The sequence below is a fragment of the Piliocolobus tephrosceles genome, chromosome 15 (assembly GCF_002776525.5).
Source record: "Piliocolobus tephrosceles isolate RC106 chromosome 15, ASM277652v3, whole genome shotgun sequence".
Taxonomy (NCBI): domain Eukaryota; kingdom Metazoa; phylum Chordata; class Mammalia; order Primates; family Cercopithecidae; genus Piliocolobus; species Piliocolobus tephrosceles.
In genome coordinates, this window is record NC_045448.1 from 42,618,878 (window position 1) to 42,646,459 (window position 27,582).

General features: G+C 43.4%; 1 protein-coding gene and 1 pseudogene across 2 annotated transcripts in view; one reads left to right on the forward strand and one right to left on the reverse strand.

Annotated features, from left to right (window-relative positions):
* Positions 1–27,582, reverse strand: part of KCNG3 (potassium voltage-gated channel modifier subfamily G member 3) — a 61,032-nt gene that overhangs the window by 28,538 nt on the left and 4,912 nt on the right. The window lies entirely within an intron of this gene.
* On the forward strand, positions 2,156–2,693 carry LOC111524192 (annotated as a pseudogene).

Sequence of the window (27,582 nt, forward strand, 5' to 3'; positions counted from 1 at the left end):
AAAAAAAAAAAAAAAAAAAAAAAGCGAAATCATGGCCAGGTGTGATGGCTGTAATCCCAGCACTTTGGGAGGCCAAGGCAGGTAGACTGCTTGAGCCCAGGAGTTCAAGACCAGCCTGGACAACATAGCAAAACTCTTGTCTCTTCAAAAAATACAAAAATTAGCCAGGCATGGTAGCATGCACCTGTAGTCCTAGCTACTAGGGAGCTAAGGTGGGAGGATCACCTGAGCCTAGAGAGGTTGACGCTGCAGTGAGCCATTATCATGCCACTGCACACCAGCCTGGGTGACAGAATGAGACCCTGTCTCAAAAAATAAATAAATAAATAAATAAATAAGTTACTGAAATCTTGATACCAAACCCAGACAGTATAAGAGAGAAAAACTGTAGGCCAATCTCACTTAGAAACACAGATGCAAAAATTCTACATAAATTAGCAAATGTGATCCAAAAATGCATTTTAAAATAAAAATAAAAAGACAAGAATGCCAGCTGTCACCATTTCTCATCAGTACAACTCTAGAGGGTTTAACCACTGCAACAAGACAAAAGTATTATAAAGGTTGCAAAGACCGTCTTTATTTCCAGATAGTATCACTGTCTACATTACAACAAAAATAGACCCTTTGAATTATTAGAATAAATGAAAAGTACAGGTGCTCTTTGACATACAATGAAGTTAAATTCCAATAAACTCATCATAAAATCAAAAAATCTTAAATTGAACCATCATAAATTAGGAACAGTCTATACTGCTACAAGTAAGATGAAGGTACAAAATCAACTGTACAGCTATATCAGCAAAAGGCAGAAATTGTAATTTTTATAAAGGATATAATTAGCAATAGCAACACAAGTTATAAGGCACCTAGATATAAATCTAACGAAAGATATAAAATAATTTTTAGATGAAAATCATAAAACTTTATTGAAAGACATTAAAGAATAGTGAAGTGGAATTATATACTATGTTCATGGATAATAAAACTAAATAATGTAAAAATGCCAACTCTCAGGGTGGGCATAGTGTCTCACGCCTGTAATATCAGCACTTTGGGAGGCTGAGGTGGGTGGATCACAAGGTCAGGAGTTCAAGACCAACCTGGCCAAGATGGTGAAACCCCGTCTCTACTAAAAATACAAAACAAAACAAGCTGGGCGTGGTCACAGGTGCCTGTAATCTCAACTACTTGGGAGGCTGAGGCAGAGAATTGCTTGAACCTGGGAGGTGGAGGTTTCAGTGAGCCAACATTGTGCCACTGCACTACTGGGCAACAGAGCGAGACTCCATCTCAAAAAAACAAAAAAGCCAACTCTCCAAATTAATCCATAAATTTAATGTAAAAAATTTTAGTGTAATGTGATCAAAATTCCCAAGAAGGTTTTTATGGAAATTAATAAGCTGATTGTATTTCAGTAATTAAGACAGTATAGTGTTGATGCTGGAATTAATAGGATGGTGGGCTGGGCCCGGTGGCTCACACCTGTAATCCCAGCACCCTGGCAGGCCGAGCCGGCTGTATCACCTGAGGTCAGAAGTTGGAGACCAGCCTGACCAACATGGGGAAACCCTGTCTCTACTAAAAATACAAAAATTAGCCAGGCGTGGTGGTGCACACCTGTAATCCCACTCACTCAGGAGGCTGAGGCAGAAGAATCACTTGAACCCAGGAGGCAGAGGTTGCAGTGAGCCAAGATCGCGCCATTGCACTCCGGCCTGGGTAACAAAGCAAGACTCTGTCTCAAAAAAAAAAAAAAAAAAAAAAAAACACAGGATAGTGGACCTAGAAGTAGATCCACATGCCCAAAGAAACAAGATATATGGCAAATAAGGCTCTTCAGATTAGTGAAGTACATACTGGACTATTCTGTAGTGCTGAGGAAAGTGCTATCCACATGAATAAAATTAAATTCCTCACATAAATAATTATAGGTGGACTAAAGACTCAATTTGAAATGTAAAAGTCAAGTAAATTATTTATGAATATATTTAAAACTTTAAAGAAAACATAAAAGAATCTTTATGATCTTGGAGACAATATTGGATGTTTTCTCAGATAAGTTAAAAATCACACCAATCATAAAGAAAACAATTGATAAATTTGTCTGTTAAAATGTACAGCTTCTTCCTTTTGCCGCCTGACTGCTGCCGTCATGGGTCGCATGCACGCTCCCAGGAAGGGCCTGTCCGAGTTGGCTCTGCCCTATCTCTGCAGCATCACCACTTGGCTGAAGCTAACATCTGATGAAATGAAGGAGACTTACAAACTGGCCAACAAGGCCTGACTCCTTCACAAATCAGTGTGATCCGGAGAGACTCACATGGTGTTGCACAAGTACGTTTTGTGAAAGGCAATAAAATCTTAAGAATTATTAAATCCACAGTGAGCTGAGATCCGGTCACTGCACTCCAGCCTGGATGACAGAGCGAGACTCCGTCTCAAAAAAAAAAAAAAAAAGAATTCTTAAGTCCAAAGGACTTGCTCCTCATCTCCCTGAAGATCTCTACCATTTAATTAAAAAAGCAGTCACTGTTCAAAAGCATCTTGAGAGGAACAGAAAGGATAAGGATGCTAAATTCTGTCTGATTCTGAGTTTGATTCACCATTTGGCTTGATATTATAAGACAAAGCGAGTCCTCCCTCCCAATTGGAAATATGAGTCATCTTCAGTCTCTGTCCTCGTCGCATAAATTTGTCTATGTACTCAAGCAATAAAATAACTGTTTAAATTTTTAAAAAATGTACAGATTCTATAAGCCTCAAAACACCATAAACAAAGTAAAAATACCAGCCACGGTCAGAAAGATATTTGCAGTCAAGCATGGTAGCTCATGCCTGCAATCCAGACACTTCGAGGTCAGTACAGGAGGACTGCAGGAGTTCGAGACCAGCCTGGGCAACACAGTAAGACTCTGTTTCTACAGATATTTTAAAATAAATAAATAAAAGAAGATATCTGCAATATACAATCAGTAACTAGGATGTATAATCAACCATTAAGAAAAAGAAAAGTCAGGATCAGGTGCGGTGGCTCATAACTGTAATCCCAGCACTTTGGGAGGCTGAGGCAGGCAGATGGCTTGAGCCCAGGAGTTTGAAACCAGCCTGGGCAACATAGTGGGACCCTGTCTCTACAAAAAAAAAAAACAAAAATTAGCCAGGTGTGGTTGCGTATGTCTGTAGTCCCAGGTACTCAGGAGGCTGATGTGGGAGGCTGAGGCTGCAGTGAGCCATGGTCATGTTACTGCACTCCAGCCTGGGCAACAGAGCAAGACCTTGTCTCAAAACAAAAAAAAAAGTGGGAGGGGGCCAGGTAGGGTGGCTCTCACACCTGCAATCCCAGCGCTTTGGGAGGCAAAAGTGGAAGGATCGCTTGAGGATTGAGATCAGCCTGGGCAACACAGTGAGATCCTAACTCTACAAAAAATGTTTAAATTAGCCTGGAGTGGTGGTAAATGCCTGTAACACCAGCTACTTGGAAAGCTGAGGCTAGAGGATCACTTGAGCCCAGGGCTTCAAGGCTGCAGCGAGCTATGATCATGCCACTGCACTTCAGTCTGGGCAACAGAGTGAGACTGTCTCAAAAAAATGTGTGTATATACATATATACATATATGTATATACACACACACACATTCACACACCAATTTGGACACAAATGTTTATAGTAGTCATAATAATCAAAAAGTAAAAACAATACAAATATTGAACTGATGAATGGGTAAACAAAATGTTGTATAACCATACAATAAATTATTATCCAATCATAAAATGAATGAAATACCACATGGATGAATCTTGATAATAAACTAAGTGAAAGTAGCCAGACATAAAAGGATCCATGTTGTATAACTGTATTCATATGAAATGTCCAGAATAGGCAAAGCCATGGAGATAGATAGCAGATGGTTGTCAGGGTATGCAAGGAAGGGGAACAGGGTATAACTACTAACAAGTAGGTTTCTTTTTGGGGTGATGAAAATGTTCTGGAATACTGATGATAGTTGTACAATATAGTACATATCATAAAAGCCACCAAATTGCATACTTGAAATGGTAAATTTTGTTATGTGAATTATATCTTGAATTTTAAAAAAGAAATAGACAACACAAACAACATGCAGATAAATGTTTTTAACCATTATGCTGATCAAATGAAGCCAGACATGAGGCTGGGTGCAGTGGCTCATGCCTGTAATCCTAGCACTTTGGGAGACTGAGGTGGGAGAATTGCTTTAGCCAAGGAGGTTGAGGCTGCAGTAAGCCATGACTGCACCACTGCATTCCAGCCTAAGTGACACAGCAAGACCCTGTATCTCAAAAAAAAAAGAAAATAGAAAAAAGCAAGATATATTTCATATCTACCAGATTAGCAAAGTGTTAAAGTCTGACGACATGTAGAAATGGCAAGGATATTGAGCAACAGGACTTCTACTCACTACTGTTAAGAATATAAATCAGTAGAACTACTCTGGAGAGCTATTTAGCAACATCGAGGAGAGATGTGCATACTTTTCAATACAGCAACTCCAATCCTAGGTAGATGCATTAAAGAAAGTCTCCTACATGTGCACTGAGACATGAATAAAATTATCCATTGCAGCACTACAGTAATAGCAAAATTTCTATGAACAAAAGAACAAATAAATCAATGCCCACTACATTACAGTTAAAATGCAAGGGCTACAGCCATAGAAATCAAACATGAACATGAAGTTGAACTAAAAAGGCAAGCTGCGGACTCCATTGATTATACCATTTATAAAAACAGTTTATGTAAAACAATGCTATATTTTGAGTACATAATCATGTATTAAATGTACATAATCATGTATTAAATAATAATGTATTATATTAATAATGGTAATAATGGTAATAATAATGGTAAAAATGGTAATAATAATCATGTATTAAAAAATAAAACATAATACATAATCATGTATTAAATGAGTCCTTTTGAGACAAGGACTCATGCTGTCGCCCAGGCTGGAATGCACTGGCACGATCTCGGCCCACTGCAACCTCTGCCTCTTGGGTTCCCGCGATTCTCCCACCTCAGCCTCCCCAGTAGCTAGGACTACAGGCATGTGCCAACACACCCGGCTAATTTTTGTATTTTTTGGTAAAGACAGAGTTTCACCATGTTGCCCAGGCTGGTCTCAAACTATTGACCTCAGGTGATCCACCCGCCTCGGTCTCGTCTCCCAAAGTGCTGGGATTACAGACTCAACGATATTTTTTGAGACGTAGTCTTGCTCTGTTGCCCAGGATGGAGTGGAGTGGCGCAATCTCGGCTCACTGCAAGCTCCGCTTCCTGGGTTCATGCCATTCTCCTGCCTCGGCCTCCCGAGTAGCTGGGACTACAGGCACCCACCACTATGCCTAGCTAATTTTTTTGTATTTTTTAGTAGAGATGGGGTTTCACCGTGTTAGCCAGGATGGTCTCCATCTCCTGACCTCTTGATCTGCCCACCTCAGCCTCCCAAAGTGCTTGATGACAGGCGTGAGCCACCGCGCCCAGCCCTCAACGATATTTGTAATGTTCTGTTTCTTGAATTGGGTAGTGGATAAACAGGTGTTCATTGTGTTATCATCTATTGTTTTTTATATGCCTGAAAGACTTTATAATGACTTTTATGCATAATTTCCTCTTCTACCTTTGTAAAGCATGTGTTGGGTTTTTTTTGTTTTTTTTCTGTTGTTGTTTTGAGACAGAGTCTTACTCTGTGTCTCATTCTGTCTCCCAGGCTGGAGTTCAGTGGTGCCATCTCAGCTGACCGCAACCCCGGCCTCCCAGGTTCAAGTGATTCTCCTGCCTCAGCCTCCTGAGTAGCTGGGACTATAGGCACGCACCACCATGCCTGACTAATTTTTGTATTTTTAGTAAAGATGGGTTTTCACCATGTTGGCCAGGCTGGTCTCTAACTCCTGACCTCAAGTGATCTGCCTGCCTCAGCCTCCCAAAGTGCTGGGATTACAGGAGTAAGCCAGCATGCCTGGCTATAAAGCATATGTTTCCTTTATTTCACAGATTGATTTGTTCTGCTTCTTAGGTTTTTGATAGATGTAGTCAAGAAAAACACATTTTGATTGGCATAAGGAATCCGGTTTTTAAATGTTTAAATTTTGCTTTATTTTCAACACTTATATTAGAAAAAAATCTTCAGAGCATTTGCTGTAATGGCTTAGCACCAACATTTAAATAAATTATTCAGGTTAGGCCAGGCGTGGTGGCTCATACCTCTAATCCCACCACTTTGGGAGGCAGAGGTGGCTGGATCACTTGAGGTCAGGAGTTTGAGACCAGCCTGGCCAACATGGTGAAACCCCGTCTCTACTAAAACTACAAAACTTAGCTGGGTGTGGTGGCACACACCTGCAGTCCCAGCTCTTTGGGAGGCTGAGGCAGGAGAATTGCTTGAACCCGGGAGGCAGAGGTTGCAGTGAGCCAAGATCGCACCACTGTACTCCAGCCTGGGGGACAGAGTGAGACTCTTTCTGAAAAAAAAAAAAAAAAATTATACAGGTTGATTGAGAAATAGGGACAATTTGTTTAAAAAGACCATTGTATATCGTACTGTCAGCTAATAAAACTTAATTTTTATCTTTCTAAGGGCTGAAAAATTATGCTTTTTCACTTACTTGGTTCCAAAATGACATATATAACAATAAGTATCAATTAAAGCCAATTTGGCCCTTAATTTGATGCTTGAGATGTGACTCAAAGTTCCCCACACATCATTACAAAGATGGAGCCGCTGCTCCACAAAAAAAAATGGAGTTTCTGGGCTGGGCGTGGTGGCTCATGCCTGTAATCCCAGCACTTTGGGAGGCCGAGGTGGGTGGATCATGAGGTCGGGAGTTCGAGACCAGCCTGGCCAACATAGTGAAACTCCATCTCTACTAAAAATACAAAGATTAGCCGGGTGTGGAGACCCGTGCCTGTGATCCAGATACTTGGGAGGCTGAGGCAGGAGAATCGCTTAAACCCGGGAGGTGGAGGTTGCAGTGAGCCGAGATCACGCCATTGCACTCCAGCCTGGGCGACAGGGCAAGACTCCATCTCAAAAAAAAAAAGAAGAAGAAATGGAGTTTCTGCTGGGCATGGTGGCTCACACCTGTAATCCCAGCACTTTGGGAGGCCAAGATCAGTGGATGACCAGAGATCAGGAGCTCGAGACCAGCCTGACCAACAGGACAAAATCCCATCTCTACTAAAAATACAAAAAAAAAAAAATTAGCCAAGCATGGTGGCACACACCTGTAATCCCAGCTACTTGGGAGGCTAAGGCAGGAGAATCACATAAACCCTGAAGGCAGAGGTTGCAGCGAGCCAAGATCGCACCATTACATTCCAGCCTAGGCAACAAGAGCGAAATTCTGTCTGAAAAAAAAAAAAAAAAGGCTGGGTGCAGTGGCTCACATCTGTAATCCTAGCACTTTGCAGAGCCAAGGTGGGTGGGATCATGAGGTCAGAAGTTAGAGACTAGCCTGGCCAATATAGTGAAACCCTGTCTCTACTGAAAATACAAAAATTAGCTGGGCATGGTGGTGCGCACCTGTAGTCCCAGCTACTCAGGAGGCTGAGGCAGGAGAATCGCTTCAACCCAGAAGGCAGAGGTTGCAATGAACCAAGATCACACCACTGTACTCCAGCCTGGGCGACCAAGCGACACTCCATCTGAAAAAAAAACAAAAAAGAAAAAAAGAAATGGAGTTTCCGCCAAGCACACAAGCTCTGTGATCTGACCTGGGCCAATTCCCCTTGGCCACATTAAGTCAGTCACTGGACTTCTCTATCACCTTGCCTGTAACCTAAGATACTAATAACCTAAGAGGGTTTTGTATGAATCAGGCAATTTATGTCACTGGTGGGCATGAGTGGGGAGTGCCAAAATATTTATTTCACCTACTCCCATCAACACACATAAGGAACTGTGCACAATGCAAAGGTGCTCACAAGATGGCATGTAGACTGTGGTCTTACTGTTTCAGAGAGTTTCATTTAAATGGAAAAAAATGGAGGTGTTTCCATTTTTCTTCCAAATGCATTATGATATCATATTATGCAAACATATCCTTAGGGATCACAAATAATGACTCATTATAAGTAAACGAATAAAGGGGTGGATAAAATTCTGCCATGAAGTCTCTTATAAGAAGAATTTTATAAAAGTCAAAATCTTGGCCAGGCACGGTGGCTCAAGCCTGTAATCCCAGCACTTTGGGAGGCCGAGACGGGCGGATCACGAGGTCAGGAGATCAAGACCATCCTGGCTAACACGGTGAAACCCCGTCTCTACTAAAAAATACAAAAACTAGCCGGGCGAGGTGGCGGGCGCCTGTAGTCCCAGCTATTTGGGAGGCTGAGGCAGGAGAATGGCGTAAACCCGGGAGGCGGAGCTTGCAGTGAGCTGAGATCTGGCCACTGCACTCCAGCCTGGGCGACAGAGCGAGACTCCGTCTCAAAAAAAAAAAAAAAAAAAAAGTCAAAATCTTAATGCTGGCTGGGCACAGTGGCTCACACCTGTAATTGCAGCACTTTGGGAGGCTGAGGTGGGTGGATCACTTGAGGTCAGGACTTTGAGACCACTCTGGCTAACGTGGCAAAACCTCGTCTCTAACAAAAACACAAAAATTAGCCAGGTGTGGTGGCATGCACCTGTAGTCCCAGCTACTCGGGAGGCTGAGGCACAAGAATCACTTGAACCCAGGAGGTGGAGGTTGCAGTGAGACAAGACTGCGCCACTGCACTCCAGCCTGGGCGACAGAGCAAGACCCTGTCTCAAGAAAAAAAAAAAAAAAAAAAAGCTTAACGCTATCTCCAGGCTTTTCAATATTATTATCTAGGGTTTAAATGCTTCCTTGGTATACTGTCCCCACCTATAAAGCTAGAGTTACTTAACATGTCAATTGGGGAGCTGCTGCCCAACCTGATGCCCCCTTGCTGACCATCCTTATCTTCTGACTCTTGGTGACACTATTTTGACTTAGTGACCTATAGTAGTGGGATCCCACAGCCCTTTAGTGTGCTATAGCCCTGGCTATAGCACACTAAAGGCACAGTGGTCTCCAAACCTTCTGCTGATCCCTGAAAGAACTTAGAAAAACTATGTATCCTGTACATTTTTATTCTGTATAGTTGCAAAGGATGCAAATTCTGACAAATGCAACATTTAAAAAATCAAACTGCAGTGGCTCATGCCTGTAATCTCAGCACTTTGGAAGGCCAAGGCAGGCGGATCATGAGGTCAGGAGATCGAGACCATCCTGGCTAACACTGTGAAACCCCATCTCTACTAAAAATACAAAAAATTAGCCAGGCGTGGTGGTGGGCGCCTGTAGTCCTAGCTACTTGGGAGGCTGAAGCAGGAGAATGGCATGAACCCGGGAGGCGGAGCTTGCAGTGAGCCAAGATTGCGTCACTGCACTCCAGCCTGGGCAACAGAGCAAGATTCCATCTCAATAAATAAATAAATAAATAAATAAATAAATAAATAAATAAAACTGGCTGGCTGCGGTGGCTCATGCCTGTAATCCCAGCACTTTGGGAAGCCGAGGAGGGCAGATCATGAGGTCAGGAATTCGAGACCAGCCTGGCCAACATGGTGAAACCCCATCTCTGCTAAAACTACAAAAATTAGTCGGGTGTGGTGGCATGCACCTGTAATCCCAGCTACTGGGGAGGCTGAGGCAGGAGAATTGCTTGAATCCAGGAGGCAGAGATTGCAGTAAGCCGAGATTGTGCCATTGCACTCCAGCTCTGGGCAGCAGAGCAAGACTTCATCTCAGGGGGAAAAAAAACTGTTTGGCCAGGCATGGTGGCTCATGCCTGTAATCCCAGTACTTCGGGAGGCTGAGGTGGGTGGATCACCTGAGATCAGGAGTTCAAGACCAGCCTGGCCAACGTGGTGAAACCCATCTCTACTAAAAATACAAAAATTAGCTGGGTGTTGTGGTGCATGCCTGTAATCCCAGCTACTCGGGAGGCTGAGGCACAAGAATCGCTTGAACCCAGGAGGCAGAGGTTGCAGTGAGCCAAGAGGGCGCCACTACACTCTAGCCTGGCAACAGAGCAAGACTCCATCTCAAAAGAAAAAATAAATAAATATATTTTTAAAACTGTTTTGAATCCAAATATTATGTTTCGATATACCTACCAACTCTAATTTTTAAAAATATATACTAATCTTTAACAGAAAATTTACATTGCTACTTTTTCTCATATACTTTGTATTTCCATTCTGCTTCCCCCACTTAATTTTGCCCTGATACATTTTTTAAACATTTGTCAAATTTTACCAAATCTCACACTTAAGTTTTATACACTACACATAATTTTCACCTAAAACTTTTTGTTGTAAAACAAAAAGAGAATTAAATATGGACAAATTAAAGAGAACACATAAAGCGGAATTCTTTTGTTCTGATGAATCCTTTGAAAGCAATAGGTTTGGGAGGAGCCAGCCTGCCTTACTCCAGTGGCAGCTGACCCAATGTACACGGATTTCTGCAAACTAATCATAATTAGACCAGGCTACATAAGGGCAAGGAAGCCACCTTATTTTCTCTCTTCTCATCATTGTGTCCTTAGCACACAGTACACAGGTGTTCAGTATATTTGCTGAACAAACTTCTACAACCGAGGTTTAAAAGGACCTACTATATTTTTATACTTGAAATTTTGTAAACACCCCATTACCTTTCTCTGCAACAACAACAAAAAAAATAGGCTTACAATTTAACTGTTTTAAAATTTCCTGTGCTACTGGGTTCAGTGTAGTCCCAGCTACTTGAGAGGCTAAGGAGGGATAGCTTGAGCCAGGAGTTTGGTGATACAGTGAGTTATGATCATACCACTGTACTCCAGCCTGAGTGACAGAGCAAGCCTCTGTGTCTTTTTTTCTTTCTTTTTCTTTCCTTTTTTTTTTTTGAGATGGAGTCTGGCTCTGTCACCCAGGCTGGAGGAGTGCAGTGGTGCGATCTCAGCTCACTGCAACCTCCCTCTCCCAGGTTCAAGTGATTCTTGTGCTTCAGCCTCCTGGGTAGCTGGGATAAGAGGTGCACACCATTATATTTGGCTAATGTTTTCATTTTTTTTGTAGACACAGGTTTTTGCCAGTTGGCCAGGCTGGTCTCGAACTCCTGGCCTGAAGTGATCTGCCCACCTCAGCCTCCCAAAGATCTGTGATTACAGACATGAGCTGCTGTGCCCGCTCTGAGACTCTGTCCCTTAAAAAAAAAAAAAAAAAAAAATTCCTGTGGCTGTAAATTGTGTCAAATTTTTTCATTAAGTTACCACTCCAAGTATTAACAGGATGTAATTGATCAAAACATGAATATTACAAAATTCAGTATAAAATTAACAAAATAGGGCCAAGTATACTGGCTCAGCCTATAATCCCAGCACTTAAGGAGGCCAAGGTGGGTGGATCACCTGAGGTCAGGAGTTTCTGAGACTAGCCTGACCAACATGGTGAAACCCCATCTCTACTAAAAATACAAAAGTAGCCAGGTGTGGTGGCACATGCCTGTAATCCCAGCTACTTGGGAGGCTGAGGCAGAAGAATCACTTGAACCTGGGAGGCGGAGGTTGCAGTAAGCTGAGATCGTGCCATTGCACCCCAGCCTGGGCAATAAGAGTGAAACTCCGTCTTATATAATAATAATAATAATAATAATAATAATAATAATAATAATAATAAATAAAACAGTAAAATTCTATTGAAACCATTTTTAAATAAAATAAGTACAGTTTTTTAAAAACTTTTCAATTATTCATGTCTCTTCATCCATTACAAATTTTACAACCAGGCTGGGCAGTGACTCAAACCTGTTATCCCAGCACTTTGGGAAGCCGAGGTAGGACAATCGCTTGAACTCAGGAGTTCGAGACCAGCCTGGGCAACAAAGAGAAACCCAGTCTCTACAAAAAAAAAAAAAAAAAAAATACAAAAACTTAGCCAGGTACAGTGGCACAGGCCTGGAATCTCAGCTACTTGAGAGGCTGAGGTGGGAGGATTGCCTGAGACCAGGAGGTTGAGGCTGCCTTAGGCTGAGATCATGCCACTGTACTCCATCCTGGACCACAGAGCGAGATCCTTCTCAATAAAAAGTTTAAAAAACAAAAAGTTTTGAGACAGAATCTTGCTCTGTCACCCAGGCTAGAGTGCAGTGGCACAATCTCAGCTCACTGCAACATCTACCTCCTGGGTTCAAGAGATCCTCATGCCTAAGCTTCCCAAGTAGCTGGGGTTATAGGGGCACACCACCATGCCTGGCTAATTTTTTTTGTATTTTTAGTAGAGATGGGGTTTCACCATGTTGGCCAGGCTGGTCTCAAACTCCTGGCCCCAAGTGATCTGCCAGCCTCAGCCTCCCAAAGCACTGAGATTACAGGTGTGAGCCACCATGCCTGGACAAAATAAAACATTTTTAAAAAGTAAAGAACTGATAATCATATAACTTTGCAATAGAATTTGTTGCCTATTATTAGAGTCATTCACTTTCACACTTCTTCAAAAGTACTGCTTAAAAAAAAATCCTTAGATCAGTAGGCCGGGCGCGGTGGCTCAAGCCTGTAATCCCAGCACTTTGGGAGGCCAAGACAGGTGGATCACGAGGTCAGGAGTTCGAGACCATCCTGGCTAACACAGTGAAACCCCGTCTCTACTAAAAAATACAAAAAGCTAGCCGGGCGAGGTGGCGGGCGCCTGTAGTCTCAGGTACTCGGGAGGCTGAGGCAGGAGAATGGCGTGAACCTGGGAGGCGGAGCTAGCAGTGAGCTGAGATCCGGCCACTGCACTCCAGCCCGGGCGACAGAGCAAGACTCCGTCTCAAAAAAATAAAAATAAAAAAAATAAAAAAATAAAATCCTTAGATCAAAAGGATTCCAGTGACTTCTAAATACACTAGTTACTCTTCTGCTTAAAGGCAGAAAGGGATGACACATTAAAATATTTCATTACAAATTTTTCAATACTATATATATACACACACACACATATATATATATATTTATTTATTTATTTATATATTTTTTTTAGATGTAGTCTTGCTCTGTCACCCAGGCTGGAGTGCAGTGGTGCAGAGGCGCAATCTTGGCTCACTGCAACCTCCGCCTCCCGAGTTCACGCCATTCTCCTGCCTCAGCCTCCCAAGCAGTTGGTCAATACAACATTTTTATTAAATATTTGTGTCGGGGTTGGGCACAGTGGCTCAGGCCTGTAATCCCAGCACTTTGGGAAGCCGAGGTTGGCAGATCACCTAAGGAGTTCGAGACTAGCCTGGCCAACATGGCGAAACTCTGTCTCTACTAAAAACATAAAAATTAGCCGAGCATGGTAAACTGACATGGGATTACCTGTCTGTAATCCCAGCTACTAGGGAGGCTGAGGCCAGAGAATCATTTGAACCCGGGAGGCGAAAGTTGCAGTGAGCCGAGATCGCGCCACTGCACTCCAGCCTGGGTAACAAAGCAAGACCCCGTCTCAAAAAATACATCTATATATATTTTGAGTCATCTCTTTCACGCACATCCCACAGGGTTTTATACCCTGAGACAACGCACCTCAGTAAGGTTCTGTATGAGTGAGAGGAGTGCTTTTCGTTTGTAAAGTGAGAATTGGAATTGTGAAAAGAGAACCTGGAGCCTTTACCACAGGCACGTTCTGAGGCCTGCTTGTTTTATAGGTGTCCACATTGAAGTTGAGGACTTGGAAACTGGTGCCTTTAAAACCATGGTTCTCAGGCCGGGCACGGTGGCTCACGCCTGTAATCCCAGCATTTTGGGAGGCCAGGGCAGGCAGATCACAAGGTCAGGAGATCGAGACCATCCTGGTTAATATGGTGAAACCCCGTCTCTACTGAAAATACAAAAAAAAATCAGCCGGGCATGGTGACGGGTGCCTGTAGTCCCAGCTACTCAGGAGGCTGAGGCAGGAGAATGGCGTGAACCCGGGAGGCAGAGGTCGCAGTGAGCTGAGATCGCACCACTGCACTCCATCCAGCCTGGGCGACAGAGCAAGACTCTGTCCATAAAAAAAAAAAAAAAAAGGTTCTCAAATTTTTGGGGCTCAGGACCCCTTTACACTCAACAATTCCTAAGGATCTAAAGGAGCTTTTCCTTTATGTAAATTACATTTGTCAATATTTATCATATTATATATTAAACTAGAATTTTTTTTAGATAGGGTCTCACTATGTTGCCCAGGCTAGAGTGCAATGTCACCTTCATGGCTCACTGCAGCCTTGACCTCCCAGGCTCAAGCAATTCTCCCACTTCTGCCTCCTGGGTAGCTGGAACTACAAGAGCACATCACCATGCCTAGCTAATTTTCTTAATTTGTAGAGAAGAGGTCTCATCATATTGCCCAGGCTGGTCTTGAACTCCTGGGTTCAAGTGATCCTCCCACCTGGGCCTCCCAAAATGCTGGGATTACAGGTCTGAGTCACCACACCTAGCCTGTCAAAGGCATTCTTAGATAAAGCTAAAAAAAAAAAAAAAAAAAAATTGAGTACATGGTAGTGGAGGATATAAAAACTAACAGTTTGGTATCACTCAAATGACATGACCTCAGAAGCCCTTCTGGGACACCCCAGGCTGTGTTAGTTCTGTCCCCCACCTCCACTGCCTTCCACAGTGGCACCATCTCACCTTCTCTCATGGATGGCTCTATGGCTACTTGAGGACAAGGGTCCCATCTTGGTTATGCTTCACGAGTTACTGGGTAATATTAACACATGTAACTCGCTTCCTTTCTTAAAGTGTACATCCCAGTGTCTTTCATATAAAATCATAAACTTTTAATATATTACTAAAACAGCTGTTCCTGATTTAATACAGGTTGAGTATCTCTTCTAACATGTTTGGGACTAGAATTATTTCAGAGTTTGAATTTTTTTTTTTTTTTTTGGATTTTGGAATATTTGCATGATAGCACTTGGGTATTCCAAATTCGAAATCCAAAATGCTCCAATGAGCATTTCCTTTGAGTATCACGTCAGCACTAAGAAAGTTTCAGATTTTGGCATGTTTTGGGTTTTCAGATTTGGGATGCTCAATATGTAGGACCTATCTCCTGAATCCCACTTTTGATCACCCATTGCCTCCCCAGCCACCAGATTCACTAAGTCGGAGTCAAGGATAGCTAAACTTTCTTTCTCTAGGATAGATACAAAGAAAAAAGCACTTACTACAACCCAGAAGTACCTTGCCATCTCACAATCAGCTCCAAGCAGTGAATCCTGGTATTATCCAAGGTGGAGCTCAGGCATAAATATTGTCATGTAAGAGTGGAATAGCTAGGCTCAGCGACTCACACCTGTAATCCCAACACTTTGGGAGGCCAAGGTGGGCAAATCCCTTGAGCTCGGGAGTTCGAGACCAGTTCCGGACAACTGAGCAAAACCCCATCTCTACAAAAATTCAAAAAAATTAGCTGGGCATAGTGGTGCATGCTTGTAGCCCCAGCTACTTGGAGGGCTGAGGCGGGAGGGTTGCTTGAGCTTGGTAGGTTGAGGCTGCAGTGAGCCAAGATAGCACCACTGCACTTCAGTCTAGATGACAAAATGAGACTCTGTCTCAAAAAAAGAAAAAAGAAAGAAAGAGAGAAAGAAAAAGAAAGAAAGAGGGAAGGAAGGCAGGAAAAGAAAAGAGAAAAGAAAGGAAGAAGGAAAGGAAAGGAAAGGAAAGGAAAGGAAAGGAAAGGAAAGGAAAGGAAAGGAAAGGAAAGGAAAGGAAAGGAAAGAAAAGAAAAGAAAAAAGAAAAGAAAGGGAGTGGTATAAATGAGGGTTAAGCATCTCTGAAATTAACACAAATCAGCCAGGTGGGGTGACTCACACCTGTAATACCAGCACTTCAGGAGGCCAAGGTGGGCCAATCACTTGAGGCCAGGAGTTTGAGACCTGCCTGGGCAACATGGCGAAACCCTGTCTCTACTAAAAATAACAAAAATTAGTCAGGCGTGTTGGCACATGTCTGTAACCCCACCTACTCGGGAGGCTGAGGCACAAGAATCACTTGAACCCAAGAGGTAGAGGTTGCAGTGAGCCAAAATTGCACCACTGCACTCCAGCCTAAACAGAGCAAGACTCTGTCTCAAATTTAAAAAGCAAAAACAAACAAAAACACACAGATAGTCCTTAACTTCTAAATACTTGATTTCCCACACCAACCATAAAAGCCCCTGTTCTACCAAAACTATCTTGATCAAATAATAAGTTCTAATAATTGCTTAGTACTTTGGGGAAACAGAACACTCTGTAAGTCATGGTGGTCCCCAGTGGGATCCAAGCGCATTTAGCATGGGTGGTTAGAAGACAAGAATCAGGCATCACTTCCTGAACCTGGAAGCCACCAAATAACACAGGTACTCTGATTATCCCCATCTTACAGACAAGCAAACTCAGCCTTAGGGAAGGAGCATGCCTGAGGTCCTGCAGCTAGACAGTGGTAAAGTGTAAGTCCAGGCCTGGGCGGCACCACCATTCTAAATCAGGGGTTGGCAAATGTTTCCTATAAAGGGCCAGACAGTAAATGTTTTAGGATTTTCAGGCCATACAGTTTCTATTGCAACTACCCACCTCTGCCAAAGTAGTAGGAAAGCTGCCATAAACAATATGTAAAAGAATGAGTATGGCTGTGTTCCAATAAAACTTTATTTATGGACACTAAAGTTTGAATGTCATGTAATGTTCACAAGTCATAAAATATTCTTCTTTTGATTTTTTTTCAACAGTTACAAAATGTAAAAACCATAACTACTCGTAAGGCTGAGACAGGAAGAGCCTTTAAGCTCGAGTTCAAGACCAGCCTAGGCAGCATATTGAGACCGTCTTAAAAAAAAAAAAAAAAGGCTGGGCGCGGTGGCTCAAGCCTGTAATCCCAGCACTTTGGGAGGCCGAGATGGGTGGATCACGAGGTCAGGAGATCGAGACCATCCTGGCTAATATGGTGAAACCCCGTCTCTACTAAAAAATACAAAAAAAACTAGCCGGGCGACGAGGCGGGCGCCTGTAGTCCCAGCTACTGGGGAGGCTGAGACAGGAGAATGGCCTAAACCCGGGAGGCGGAGCTTGCAGTGAGCTGAGATCCGGCCACTGCACTCCAGCCTGGGCTGCAGAGTAAGACTCCGTCTCAAAAAAAAAAAAAAAAGAAAAAAAAAAAAAAAAAAGTAAAATCCTCTTTTTTTCTTTGAGATGCAGTCTTGCTCTGTTGCCCGGGCTAGAGTGCAGTGGCATGATCTTGGCCCACTGCAACTTCCTCCTGGGTTCAAGCAATTCTTGTGCCTCAGTCTCCCTAGTAGCTGGGATTACAGGCATGCACCACCATGCCCAGTTAATTTTTGTATTTTTAGTAGAGACAGGGTTTTGCCATGTTAGCCAGGCTCCTCTCGAACTTCTGATCTCAGGTGATCTGCCCGCCTCAGCCTCCCAAAGTGCTGGGATTTCAGGCGTGAGCCACCACACCCCTCCAAAATCCATTCTTTCTTACTTCAGGGGCTGCACAAAAACCAGGCAGTGGGCCTGAGTTCGTCTGCAGGTTATAGTCTGCCCACCCCAGCTCCAGACTCCCACTGGTCCTGCAACAAAGTGTGTGGGGGATGAGTAGAGACCCTTGTCATACCATGAGGCCAGAGGCTCACTTGGCTGATTACAACAATATCTTTACCCAGAAAAACGGAAACCCTGACACCACAGCCTGGACCAACAGGACCTTTAGCTGCCCGAACCCAGGACTCAAGGAAGTCCTTGACCATCCAGGAGAAACCAAATACCAGTACCAGAGGCTTTGTGAGCTAGCCAAGAAACCCACCCTGCATCTTACTGCAGTCCTAACTGGCCTCACTGGCTCCACCCCTGCAGGACCTTGGAGTCTACACTCCACACACAGACCAAAGTGATCTTTTAAAATTAAGCCAAATTCTCTCTTCTCCTCAAAACCCACATTCAGATGTAAATCGAAAATCCTTACCAAATGACAAAAAGAACACAATCAAACCTAAATCCTTTCAGTCGGTGCATCTATAAGGCGCTTCATGAGCTACACGCCCCTGCCTTCCCCCCCAATTCCCCACCATTCTCGCCTCTCTCGGTTTCCTTCCTGTTGCTCCAATTGACCAAAGACATGCCCGCCTTGGGGATTGGTTTGTGCTTCCTCTTCTCTATGCTTAAAACTCTCTCACCCAGCTATCTTCCCAGGTGCCTCCTGCATCCCTCCAAGACCTAATTCAGGCATCACCTATCACCGAGGCCTTTCCTAATCATGGCACACACTTAAACTCTGCACACCCCTTATTCTAACCTATTACTTCCTAACACTTATCACCCTTGGTTTTTCTTGTTGTTGCTGTTTTTCTCTAATCCCATGAAAGATAAATTACATTGTGTTTTTTCTTTTGAGATGGGATCTCACTATGTTGCCCAGGCTGGCTTCAAACTCCTGGACTCAAACAAACTTCCTCCCTCAGCCTCCCAAACAGCTGGGACTACAGTGTTACGGATGTATTAGAATAGGTGGTCATTGAAAGCAAGGACTTTGTTTTATTCACTGCTATATCCCCAACACCTGGAACAGTCCTAAATACATAATCGTTGCTCAGTAAATATTTGTTGAATTTAATGAATACATGAATAGGGAGCCATAAAACCAACTTGCAATTGATTTTTAAAAATAGAACCTACGGATCGGGCTTAGTGGTTCATGCCTATAATCCCAACACTTTGGGAGGCCAAGGCAGGAGAATTGCTTGAGGCCAGGAGTTCAAGACCAGAATGGAAACACAGAGAGACCCTGTCTCTACAAAAAAAAATGTAAAAATTAGCCAGGCAGTAGGCCGGGTGCAGTGGCTCACACCTGTAATCCCAGCACTTTGGGAGGCCGAGGTAGGTGGATCATGAGGTCAGGAGTTTAAGACCAGCCTAGGCAACATGGTGAAATCCTGTCTCTACTAAAAATACAAAAATTAGCCGGGTCTGGGCATGGTGGTACACGCCTGTAATCCCAGCTACTTGGGAGGCTGAGGCACAAGAATCGCTTGAACCCAGGAGGCTGAGGTTGCAGTGAGCCAAGATTACACCACTGCACTCCAGCCTGGGCAACTGAGCGAGACTCCATCTCAAAAAAAAAAGGAAAAAAAAAAGGAAAAAAAACACTGTGGGTGGTGATGGTTGCACAATCTGGTAAAAATATCCCAAAAACCACTGAATTTTATGGTATGTGAATTTTATCTCAATAAAGCTATTCTAGGCCAGGCGCAGTGGCTGACACCTGTAATCCCAACACTTTGGGAGACGGAGGTACATGGATCACTCAAGTCCAGGAGTTCAAGACCAGCCAGGGCAACATAGCAAGATCCCATCTCTACAAAAAATACAAAAATTAGCCAGGCATGGTGTGTAGTCCCAGCTACTTGGGAGGCTAAGGTGGGAGGATCACTAGAGCCAGGGAGGCAGAGATTGCAGTGAGAGGAGATCACACCACTGCACTCCAGCCTGGGTGACAGAGCAAGACCCTGTCTCAAAAAAAATAAAAATAAAAAAACAGCTGTTCTATTTTTTAATTATGTTATTTCCAGATGTTTGCTATTAAATGTGCTATTAAATGTGTTATTAATTAATATAGGATCCTATTCATTATTCAGGCGGATAACTGCATATGATGATGGTTATTATTATTAATATAGTTCTGACTTTCACATTTTAGAGGGAAATTTGGCAGTGTCTATCAAAAAATGTTTAAAGCACAATCCTTTTAACTCAGCTATTTTCCACTTTGGAATTTAGCCTAAATATATACTCACACCAATTTGCAAGGATATATGGAAAAGATTGTGCTCTGCGCCAATGTTTGCCCTTTTGAAAAATTAGTATCAAACTAAACATTTCTCAGCAGAGTAGGTGGGGCCATGGGAATCAGAGCCCAGGGCGCCACTGACCCACTATGTGAGTCTGGACATATTGGATAAACTACCTAAATCTCAGGCATAAAACTGGGTAACAGCACTACTTCATAGGACTGTAATGAGACTCAGATGACAAAACACATGTCAGTATTCAATAAATATTGACTGTTACAATCTTCACTATTATCATCAGAAGAGACATTTATTAAATGAATTATGGCCCATCCATGCAATGGAATCCCATACAAATATTTACAGAATGGGGGAGATTGATAAGAACTAATATGAAAATAGTTTCTTTTCTTTCTTTCTTTTCAAGACAAGGTCTTGCTCTGTCACCCAAGCTGGAGAGCACTGCCGTTATCACGGCTCACTGCAGCCTCAACCTTCCGGACTCAAGTGAGCCTCCTACCTCAGACTCCTGAGTAGCTGGAATTACAGGAGCACGTCACCACACCCGGCTAAATTTTGTAGAGATGGGATTTTGCCATGTAGCCCAGGCTGGTCTCGAACTCCTGAGCTCAAGTGATCCTCTCGCCTCAGGCGTCCCAAAGTGCTAGGACTACAGGCCTAAGCCTCTGCTCCTGGCATGAAAAGAGTTTCAAAATGTATCATTAAGTAAAAAAGGCCAACTGCTGAACAAGATCATAGAATAATCCCAATTATAGATTTAAAAGAGAAAATCCAACTGGGCGCTGTGGCTCATGCCTGTAATCCTAGCATTTGGGAGGCCGAGGCAGGTGGATCACCTGAGGTCAGGAGTTTGAGACCAGCCTGGCCAACATGGTGAAACTCCATCTCTACTAAAAACACAAAAATTAGCTGGACATGGTGGTGCATGCCTGTAGTCCCAGCTACTCGGGAGGCTGAGGCAGGAGAATTGCTTGAACCCGGGAGGCAGAGATTGCAGTGAGCCAAGGTCGTGCCACTGCACTCCAGCCTGGCAACAGAGCGAGACTCCGTCTGAATAAATAAATAAATAATAAAAGAAAATCTGTATGTGTACATATATGTAATTGTATACACTTGCATGTGTTTGTGTGTGTACATGCACATGTGTATATATGTTAATGTGTTAACGGAACGTTTCTCAAAGAATACCCAGAAACTGGGTGATGGGATTGAAGAGACGGGGCAAGTTAACTTTTCACATTTTAACACTTTTTTTCTCAAATGAAGAAAGTTTTAATTTTACAAATATAAAAAGAATAATGTTGAAAATAACTTGCGGCCGGGCGCGGTGGCTCAAGCCTGTAATCCCAGCACTTTGGGAGGCCGAGACGGGCGGATCACGAGGTCAGGAGATCGAGAACATCCTGGCTAACATGGTGAAACCCCATCTCTACTAAAAATACAAAAAATAGGTGGGCGAGGTGGCGGGCGCCTGTAGTCTCAGCTACTCGGGAGGCTGAGGCAGGAGAATGGCGTAAACCCGGGAGGCGGAGCTTGCAGTGAGCTGAGATCCGGCCACTGCACTCCAGTCCGGGCGACAGAGCGAGACTCCACCTCAAAAAAAAAAAAAAAAAAGAAAATAACTTGCTTACCAAAAAGTAGGGGGAAAATAAGCACTTTGGTTAGAGAAAGGGCACTGACAAAAGAAAGTTTCCACTGAATTCTAAAATTGGCAGCAGCCTGTACACATTAAAAGAAACAGTCTACTGTGAAAGAACAGAATTTAACTCAGGTTCTGGGTTATGTTGAATCCTATCAGAGATCTAGTAATTACTGACTTCTGAAAATACCCACCTTATCTGCACAGTAAAAGCACTAAGACTTTCATCTTCAGTTTCAAATATTACTTTTTATTTTTAAATACTTAAAACCTATTGGATTTATACAGTATTGAACTGAAAGGCGATCGAAATAATATAATTGAAATTTAAATTTCCATCACCTGGTGTTTCACTTTGATCATGTAATTCTTTTTAACTGAGGATTAAAATAACACTACAAGAAATTTTAACATTTTTAAAATCTCCTCAAATTCTCACCACCACAACACAAAGCAATACCAATTAAAGATCAAATTCCAACATGAAGCAACTTTTAGAAAAAAATTTCTAAAGAGCAGATCAAAATTACAGCAAGACTTTGCCTGCTAAAGAGCTTTAAAACTGAAACAAGGCCGGGCGCGGTGGCTCACGCCTGTAATCCCAGCACTTTGGGAGACCGAGGCGGGCGAATCACAAGGTCAGGAGATCGAGACCACGGTGAAACCCTGTCTCTATTAAAAATACAAAAAATTAGCCTGGCGCGGTGGCGGGCGCCTGTAGTCCCAGCTACTCAGGAGGCTGAGGCAGGAGAATGGCGTGAACCCGGGAGGTGGAGCTTGCAGTGAGCCGAGATTGCGTCACTGCACTCCAGCCTGGGCGACAGAGCCAGACTCGGCCTCAAAAAAAAAAAAAAAAAAAACTCAAACAAGAACACTTCAGCTCAGACTGACTAAGGGGGCAAAGTCTAGGCAAAAGGGACCAAACAATAAAAGGGGCCACTACTTTATAACTGACCTTTCGGAAGTCACAGCTTCTCAAAGGCAGCCAGCAAAGAGCATCTTTTTGTTCGTTTGTTTGTTTTGAGACCGAGTCTCGGAGTCTCGCTCTGTCGCCCAGGCTGGAGTGCAGTGGTGCAATCTGGGCTCACTGCAAGCTCCGCCTCCTGGGTTCACGCCATTCTCCCGCCTCAGCCTCCCGAGAAGCTGGGACTACAGGCACCCGCCAAATTTTGTTTTTGTATTTTTAGCAGAGACGGGGTTTCACCGTGTTAGCCAGGATAGTCTCAATCTCCTGACCTCGTGATCCACCCACCTCGGCCTCCCAGAGTGCTGGGATTACAGGCATGAGCCACCATGCCAGGCAAATGCTTAGTCATTTTAAAAAACAACTTGTCTATATGTTAAAATGCCAAAAAGTACATGAATCTCATTGGCAGTGTCAGAATAATGTTCAGATGTTACTAGAAGGCAAACTGCCTGAAAAATCTAGTTTATCTTAATAATCAGACAAAACATTAAGAACATCACCATTCTAAGATTAATTAGTTGCTAGAATTGTTTATCAACGGAGATTGTGAATGTGTTCACTATTATCTTCAACAGCTGAGACAGTCCTCTCAATGTTAGACTGTCTACGATCCTTCTCCCACCAACATGCTGGAGATCCCTCTTCCAGAGTCTCCTCCCCACAATATCCCCAAATGGAAAGCAGATCCTGTAGAAAAAGAACTGGATTCAGGCTTATTGTGTGTGAGTCAAAGTAGTAAAGCGAGAGAGACCCCAATGCCTATAGGCCCTAGCACAGCTTCACACAATAAATATCTCACACACTCTCCTAGTCCTGGTAGGCGAGCTGTCATTAATGACAGTAACACCCACATAATTCACCTGAATCCAGTCACTTCTCACTGTCTCCACTGCTATTCCCTTAGATCAAGGTCCACATGCTCTCAGCTGCCAGGTCTCTCCACATCTGCTGTTGACCCTCCCTTCATTCTCTACACAGTGGTGTTTTTAAAACACGTATCATAGTTTTCCTCTGCTTAAAACCTTCCAAAGGCCTCCCTGTCACACTTGGAAGAAAATCCAAACTCCTTCCCATGGCACATAGGCCCGGCCTGATAGGCCCCATTGCCTTCCAACTTCATCTACCCTTAGAAGAAATGGCCGGGCGCGGTGGCTCAAGCCTGTAATCCCAGCACTTTGGGAGGCCGAGATGGGCGGATCACGAGGTCAGCAGATCGAGACCATCCTGGCTAACACGGTGAAACCCCGTCTCTACTGAAAAAAAAAAATACAAAAAACTAGCTGGGCGAGGTGGCGGGCGCCTGTAGTCCCAGTTACTCAGGAGGCTGAGGCAGGAGAATGGTGCAAACCCGGGAGGTGGAGCTTGCAGTGAGCTGAGATCCGGCCACTGTACTCCAGCCTGGGCGACAGAGTGAGACTCCGTCTCAAAAAAAAAAAAAAAAAGAAGAAGAAACTATAGCCCACATGGGCCTTCCTTCTGTCCAGTAGACAAGCCCAGTCCATTGCCATCTCAGTGGCATCTTTGCATTAGCTGCTCCCTCTGCCCAGAACACTCCCTTCCCTCTTCCCAAGGCTGCCTCTTTCTTACACTCAGGACTCAACTCACGTCACCTTTCACAATCTGAAATTCTTATTTGCTTACTGTGCTGTCTGCTACTATCACCACTAACTGCCCAGCTCCATGACAGCAGGAACCCTTTGTAGGAACCTCTGTGCCCATAGTGTCTGGCACAGCACCTGACATGATCACAGGAGCTCAAGAGTTGATGAATGGTTAGAATTCACAATTATTGGTCGGGCACGGTGGCTCACTCCTGTAATCCCAGCACTTCTGGGAGGCCAAGGCAGGTGGATCACGAGGTCAGGAGTTTGAGACCGGCCTGGCCAATATGGTGAAACCCCATCTCTACTAAAAACACAAAAATTAGCCAGGTGTGGTGGCGGACGCCTGTAATTCCAGCTAGTTGGGAGGTTGAGGCAGGAGAATCACTTGAACCCAGGAGGCAGAGGTTGCAGTGAGCTGAGATTGTGCCACTGCACTCCAGCCTGGGTGCAGGCTTTTGTTTTTGACAGAGTCTCGCTCTGTCGCCCAGGTTGGAGTGCAGTGGTGTGATCTCTGCTCACTGCAAGCTCCACTTCCCAGGTTCACACCATTCTCCTGCCTCAGCCTCCTGAGTAGATGGGACTTCAGGTGCCCGCCACCACGCCCGGCTAATTTTTTATATTTTTTATAGAGACGGGGTTTCACCGTGTTAGCCAGGATGGTCTCGATCTCCTGACCTCATGATCCACCCGCCTCAGCCTCCCAAAGTGCTAGGATTACAGGCATGAGCCACCGTGCCTGGCCCACAATTTTTTTTAATCATTATGCATTTTTTCTCAACAAATAGACAGTAAAAGTGCAGCTACTATGTTTTAGGCAATTGTAGTTTTCTTTTAATGGGATCCTAAATTAGAAAACGAAGTATTTGCACCTCATATCATAAAAAGAGCTAATTTCTTTTTTTTTTTTTTTTTTTTTTTTGAGATGGAGTCTTGCTCTGTCACTCAGGCTGGAGTGCAGTGGCATTAGCTCACCTCACTGCAACATTAATTTGTTTTCAATCTTTAAACTAAGAAAGTCATTGACATAATGAGAAAAAGGTACAAATATCTTATTTTTAAAAGCAAGATAAATGACTCCTCAATATATGTAAAGATACAAAATCTTGCTCAAAATAAAACAAATTAAAACTACTGGATACCATTTTTCAGTTTTCAGCACAGTAAAGATCAAATACTTTGTAAGAGTATGCAGAAACATGCTCTCTCCTATATTGCTGGTGGGAGTATAAATTGATACAGTACAATCTTTTTGGAGAGTAGTTTGGAATTATCTATGAAAATTACAAGTGCATATCTCCTTTGACCCAATGATTTAACTTTCTGGAATGTATCCTATGGATATACCTGCATAAAAGAAATAAAATATATATGAACAGAATAATCACTGTAACATTTCCTACAGACAAGAAACGACACAAATGCATAGTGACTATGGGCCATCTCTAAAGTAGAATATTATGAAGCTACAGAATCAGGGAGCTCTTTATAGACTCACATGGAATGATCTCCATGACACACGGTTAGTTAAAAAGCAAGTTTCAGGACAGTGTGTATTACACTGGATTTCTGGCTTTTGTAAATATATATAATGTGTTTACATATATATAAAATGTCTCTGAAATGACAAACCAAAAACTAGTAACTTTGGTTACATCTAGGGAAAAGAACTGAATGGCTGGGAAAATGGAGAAACGCTTAGCTTTGTAGCTTTTAGATTTTGAACCATTCTTATATGATTATTAATGATCTAAACAAATCAATTTAAAAGGATTATCCTCATACATAAAAAGTTATAAATTATTGATTTGGAAGACCTAAGATTTCTTCCAAACTTCAGATTGTGCACTGTGCCAAAATTTCAGAGGTTCATAAAAGTAAACCATATTCTTATCTTTATTCCTTTTGTACCATTAAGTACTCGATAAATAATTGTTCCTTGATTTTTTTATTGTTGTTTTGTTTTGAGACAGGGTCTCCCTGCTGCCTAGGCTGGAGTGCAGTTGTGCAATCATAGTTCACTGCAGCCTTCAACTCCTGGGCTCAGGTGATCCTCCCACCTCAGTCTCTGGAGTAGCTGGGACTATAGGCTGTTTCCTGATAGACCTTTTTCTTTTTCTTTTCTTTTTTTTTTTGAGACTGAGTCTCACTTTATCACCCAGGCTGGAGCGCAGTGGCACGATCTCAGCTCGCTGCAACCTCTCCCTCCCTGATGCAAGTGATTCTCCTCCCTCAGTCTCCTGAGTAGCTGCAATTACAGGCACCCACCACCACACTCGGCTAATTTTTGTATTTTTAGTAGAGACGGGGTTTCACCATGTTGGCCAGGCTGGTCTTGAACTCCTGACCTCAGGTGATCCACCTGCCAAGCTCAGCCTCCCAAAGAGCTGAAATTACACAGGTGAGTCACCGAGCTCGGCCTGATAGACCTTTTTCTTACTCTAGCACAGGATTCTGTCTGCTTCAACTGAGAGTCCTGGCAACTAAAGCCCACTGCTTGACCCCAAACAGCCTTTTTTTTTTTTTTTTTTTTGAGACAGAGTCTCTCTGTCACCCAGACTGGAGTGCAATGGTGCCATATCTGCTTACTGCAACCTCCCCCTCCCAGGTTCAAGTGATTCTCCCACCTCAGCCTCCCAAGTAGCTGGGATTACAGGCACCCGCCATCATGCCCAGCTAATTTTTGTAGAGACGGGGTTTCACCACGTTGGCCAGGTTGGCCTTGAACTCCTGACCTCAGGTGATCCACCTGCCTCGGCCTCCCAAAATGCTGGGATTACAGGCGTGAGCCACCATGCCCGGCCCCAAACAGTATTTTATCCTATCCTATTCTATTCTATATTCTATTTTATTCTATTTCATTTTATTTTATTTTTGAGATGGAGTTTCGTTCTTTTTGCCCAGGCTGGAGTGCAATGGTGCGATCTCAGCTCACCACAATCTCCACCTCCCTAGTTCAAGCAATTCTGCCACAGCCTCCTGGATAGCTGGGATTACAGGCATGCGCCACCACCCCAGCTAATTTTGTATTTTTAGTAGACATGGGGTTTCTCCATGTTGGTCAGGCTGGTCTTGAACTCCCGACCTCAGGTGATCCACCTGCCTCGGCCTCCCACAGTGCTGGGATTACAGGCATGAGCCACCGCACCCAGCTACCAAACATCATTTTAAACTACACAATAGAAGATATAGTTCTGGAAAGTTATGTTTTGAAATGTTATATACACAATAGACACTTATGGTTCCTGAATAGCAATTTTTGTGGTAGTGGAGAAATGGAGGAGAAATTTCTGGCAAGTACTAAGAAACTCTGGCAAGTACTAAGAAACTCTGGCAAGTACTAAGAATTATTTCCTAGTATTTCAGCTGGGCACAGTGGCTCACACCTGTAATCCCAACATTTCGGGAGACCAAGGCGGTAGGATTGCTTGAAGCCAGGAATTCAAGACAGGTCTGGGCAATACAGTAAGACCCCATCTCGAACTCCTGACCTTGTGATCCGCCCACCTCGGCCTCCCAAAGTGCTGAGATTACAGGCATGAGCCACCGCGCCT